The 5,485-nt window shown below is 36.2% G+C and overlaps 1 pseudogene; it reads right to left on the bottom strand.

Annotated features, from left to right (window-relative positions):
- Positions 1-4,503: 4,503 nt before the first annotated feature.
- Positions 4,504-5,107, bottom strand: LOC100346919 (zinc finger CCHC-type and RNA-binding motif-containing protein 1 pseudogene; annotated as a pseudogene).
- Positions 5,108-5,485: the final 378 nt, after the last annotated feature.

Below are 5,485 nucleotides of genomic sequence, written 5' to 3'. Positions count from 1 at the left end.
TTTACCTGTTTATCTGATATAGATATATATCATTTTATATATATAAAATATATATTTTATCTGTTTATCTGATATATATGTATATATCTCTATTATTTTAAAAATCTTTCAAAAAATATGGAAACAATCTAAATATGTACCAGTAGTAAAGTAGGTAAGTAAACTGTGGCATGGTGATACAGTGGAATACTAGCCAGTAACAAAAGTAATCAAGTCACTCCCAACAACATGGTTAAATATCCCAGATACATAAAACATTCAGCTAAGAAACAGAAAATATAATGTGTGCTTCATTTATCTGAATTTCATGAAACAGATAAAACTAATCAATTGGGAAAGAAGTCATAATAGTATTTGAGGGAGAAGGGGTAGTAGCTGAGAAGGGGCATCAGGGGGGCTTCTGAGATACTGGAAATGAGTGATTTTCATCTCAGTGGTAGTTTTGTGGATGTGTTCATTTTGTTTGAAAATCATTCATGTACTTATACATTATTGAATTCTATACTCTCCAGTAGGTATGGTGACATTTGATAAAGTGTAAAGTAAGAATCGTTCACATAGGGATGGTAATATATGGTGGGATATTTCAACAATGCCTTTATCCTTTCAACAATTATTTATTGAACACTTACTATAAACCAAATAGCTTTATAGAACTCTAACACAAGCACAAATAGTGGCTCAGGCAGTATTCATTATTTATTTTTATGATCTATACAAATAAGTTCTCTGACCTTTATGGTCTTTTTGCTTGGTTGTTGATTTTTACTTTTACTTTAGATTTAACAATTTTTAAAATTTTGCCATATTTACTTCATTTACAAATATTGTATTTAAACATATACAATTGTTTTTCTTATAAGTGGATATATTAACATACAACATGGGATTCATGACAAGGAACATAAAGTGAAGAAAGAGCATATTATTATGTAGAGGGTATAATTCAGTGAAGACAACATTTAAAATAATTTACATATCAAATAATATGACAGCCACACTTTTTATATTCTCTCTAGACATATTAACTTGCACATTAATGAGTTCTAGGATTACTAAGAATCAATTTCTAATGGAAGTTTCATTATGCCATTAGCAGTATGCTGAAAATGTCTACCACCACAAAAAAGTTCTACTCTTCTTCCTTCTTCAATGACATAAAAAAGTCACTTCCAGTATCTTAACTCATATTTATGAAAAGGGGACCAAAATATTTGCCCTTTTATATCCTGAGCACTGATTCAGGGTCCTCAAAGTGTTTATACTACAGACAGAAAGTGGGTCTTCAAAGATATGCCCACTGGGAAAAATTCACTAAAAACATGTTATTCTTTTCCCCTTTGTATAACTCAGAAGCAAGTAAATGGCTTTAATTCTAACTTTCAATGATATTTAGCCTCTGGGCCAAGACCAAGAGCTATTAAGTTTAGTTCAACATAAAAATGTGTTACTTGGTAGAGAATGAAAAGAGGTGAGAAAAATGGAACTCCCTTAGAAAGGATAGCCCTACCACTTTTGCTTGTGATCCCTGCATCTCATGATATACATCTACAGCAAGACCAATGACAACAGCATTTTTTTTTTTTTTGCATTCAGGGTGGTGGTTCAATTAAAGAGGAAACTTCCACAGGTCTGTGGTACCAGACCTACATATAGAGGGAAAAGAGTTTACTGCTTATACATATGAATTGAAGTGCTCTAAAAACCTTTAGCCTTGTCCCCAAGATACAACAATTTGTAAAGAAACTCATCAATCCATCTAGAGAACAAATCAGAAGTCAAAATCAAAGCTTTCACTTACACTAGAAAAAGCAGGCCTATTGCAGAAGCCAAGTAAGGAAGCCAGGGCAGAAGTCCATGGAACTAGATGAGGCAAGACAGTCCAAGCAGAAGCTCAGCCTCAGCATACAAGTAAGATTCAATACCATGAGCACTGATGTACTCATGGATCATATTCCAGAGTAAGAAGTAAAACTATCAGTTTAAGAATCTGAGTGAATGGGGCCAGCGCCGTGGCTCTGTGGGTTAATCCTCTGCCTGCGGCGCCAGCATCCCATATGGGCACCAGTTCTGGTCCCGGCTGCCCCTCTTCTGATCCAGCTCTCTGCTGTGGCCTGGGAAAGCAGTAGAAGATGGCCCAAGTGCTTGGGTCCCTGCACCCACATGGGAGACTGGGAAGAACCTGGCTTCTGGCTTCAGATCAGCGTAGCTTCAGTTGTTGCAGCCATTTGGGGAGTGAACCAACAGAAGGAAGACCTTTCTCTCTGTCTCTCCCTCTCACTGTCTGTGGCTCTACTTCTCAGATAAATAATACAATCTTTTTTAAAAAAAAGAATCTGAGATCTACTTAACAGTGTAAGCAGGCCTAAAAAGGTAAATCACAGGAGAGGATACTGAATCAGAATATACTTGCTTTTGGGGTGTTCCCTGCCTAAACTGTCCTTGGAGGTGCATCGGATACACATGTGTCTCTTCCTGTTGTGACAATTTTCCATAGGTATCTTGCATTTCGGTACACCTAATGAACAGTGCCACTGAATGCAGCTGTTCCAAGTTATCTTTCCAAGGATGTTTATACAGTTAACAGATATAAAATGCAGAGATATTGTCCCTCTAGAACAAAGACAAGACATACTTACTACCAGTTATAAAAGATTCAGGTTCCCTGACTTCAGAATGCCCTTCTGTCACCAATACATGCGTATGCAAATATCAACTGGCCTTCTTTTATTCCTCTGGGAGCTGGCGTTCAGGAAATTGGTGCAAGGAAATGCTGGTATTTTGATGACTGCTATTGCTGTGAGTAATGCAATATTCTGTCTCTAACCCAGGAATCTTTTAATGGCATCCATGGAACTGTAGCAACTAGAAAATAGGGTAAAATCTCAGGCACATCATAATTCTTCTTAAGAGACAATTCTTTTAAAAAGGCTTATTAACATTTTCTTTTTTTTTATCTTTTATTTAATGAATATAAATTTCCAAAGTACGACTCATGGGTTACAATGGCTTCCCCCCCCCATACCGTCCCTCCCACCCACAACCCTCCCCTTTCCCACTCCCTCTCCCCTTCCATTCACATCAAGATTCATTTTCGATTATCTTAATATACAGAAGATCAGCTTAGTATACCTTAAGTAAGGATTTCAACAGTTTGCTCCCACACAGAAACATAAAGTGAAAAATAATAGATGATTTTTTTTAAATGATGATGAAATCAGATCAGACCTATTGTCATGTTTAATCCCAATGAGAGTCAAGTTGGGAATTGATAATTTCTTTTTTTTTTTTTTACAGAAGATCAGTTTAGTGTACATTAAGTAAAGATTTCAATCGTTTGCACCCCCATAGAAACACAAAATGAAATACAAATTTTTGTTTTCAAGATTGAATTTCAAAAGTCATGGAAACCAGACATGAATAAAGTTTTTTTTTTTTTTGACAGGTAGAGAGAGAGAGAGAGAGAAATGAATAAAGTATTATAATGAACATTTCAAATCACCTTAATATCTTTTTCTCATGGGATTACAACAGTATTACTATAATAGTATTGCTTACTTATTTTTATTAAAATTAGCTGTTTTCAAGATTATTCCTAGGAAGTTCTGATTTTAAGTATAGGTTGTGTATCTCTTATCCAAAATACCTGGGATGAGAATTATATTGGATTCCAGGGTATGGGCTGTTTTTTTTTGTTGTTGTTTTTTTTTTTTTTTTTGAGCAGTCACATATACATAATGAGCTATCTTGGAGATGGAACCTGAGTCTAAATATGAACTTCACTGATGGTTTATATAAATTTTGTGTACATAGCCTGAGGTTAATTTTATAGAGGATGTGTAATAGCATCATGAAACAGAGTTCCACAGTGTGGATGTCCTACAGGAGACATTGTGTTGGCTTCAAAAATGTTTCAGATTTTGTAGGGTGCAGGATTTCAGATTAGGGATGCTCGAGCTCTACTGTGCTAAGATAGAAACATGAGACTTTATATGTATTTTTAAATTTCCTATAAAAAAAGAGTGCTAATTGTTAAAGGAACAATAGTCACTGTGCACCTGCTCCCCAGGTAGGACTTCTGTCCCTATTGAATTGCAATATGAGAATCGACTGCAAAATCTCTCCCCAAACCGTACTCTGTATGTTGTGGGTGAGTGTGGGGACAAATTGTTGCAATCTATGATTAGCATAGAGATGGTCCTCTATATATAAAGTCATAATAATAATGATCCATAATGAAGAAGGAGATGGGAGAGGGAATGGGAGGCGGGAAGGGAGTGGAGTAGGGGGCATGAGGGAAAGAACCCCTGTATTCCTACAGCTGTATCTATGTAAAAATGCATTCATTAAATAAAAAAAATTTGCTATGAACTATTTTCTAGTAAAAGGAAGTATTGGGTATTAAGTGTTCTTATGCTCAAATTCTAAAAGTAACCTTAGTCCTTAGCTGAACTTTGTGCTCCAAGACTTTAATTTAAGGATATTTAGACAATAAATATAAGTTTAATCACTAAGCTCTTCCTCATCACGGAAATATGGGATTTCCTTTAACTTGGGTGTCTGGAGTCATCTGATTTTGAAGGACCCCCTGAATGACTTTCCATTTTGGTTTGCTCTTCAGTTTTGGCTTGCTGGAAGGTTGTGGCCTGGCCGAGGCTGTCCAGAGCATGGTCTTCCCTTCATCTTCACTTTCTTCTCCTTATCAGTCTCTTCTTCTGGTTCAGAATTTTCTTTTTGTCTTTCTTCTTTGGAGGTTCATGTTCTCCAAGCATATTTTTAGGTCAGGCATAACTTAAGCATCCACTTTCCCCATATTTGTAGTACTGGATTTATCAATGTGGTTTTGTCTTTGGATGAACTCAGCTGCTCTTAGCTACCAAATAATTTTTTATTGTTTATTGCCCTGGTGCAGTTTTGCACAGTCTTTATCCTAAAACAAAATGAGTGCAACTCCTTAACTCTTCCTGGAATCTTTATCTTTCATTATAGTAACCTTTGCAATTTTGCCATACTTAGAAAATATCCGGTATAAGTCATTGTTCATCAGGAAAAAAAGCAAGTTGGAGACATACACTGTGCTCTTACTTGGGGTCCATCCACCACTCATTTCTTCAGACAGAGTGGTGGTGTGCAAGCCTTTGGCCCAACCAGCTCAACCCTGACTCCTTCTACCCCCTAGCTAGGGCCTGGGTGGGCCCAGCAAGAGCAGGTTTCAAGAACATCACAATTTTTGACAAATAATAAGGGAAACATCTACAGATTCCTATAATTGGGACCCATTTCACCCTTCCAGGTAATAATAATAAGATTAACAACAATAGTAACAAAAGAAGCTACTCTATTTGAGCTTTTATTATATAACTGATTGGTGCTTATATTTTTGGCAGCAGTGGTTGTTGCAGATACTCTTAGTTGATAAAATGATTTATCAGATTGATCCCACAAATGAATAGGACAAATGGCTATTTCAAACAACAGAATGAAC

Source organism: Oryctolagus cuniculus, chromosome X, assembly GCF_964237555.1.
Source record: "Oryctolagus cuniculus chromosome X, mOryCun1.1, whole genome shotgun sequence".
Classification (NCBI taxonomy): domain Eukaryota; kingdom Metazoa; phylum Chordata; class Mammalia; order Lagomorpha; family Leporidae; genus Oryctolagus; species Oryctolagus cuniculus.
Note: the sequence above shows the minus strand (reverse complement) of the source record. Positions and strands in the feature narration are given on the sequence as shown.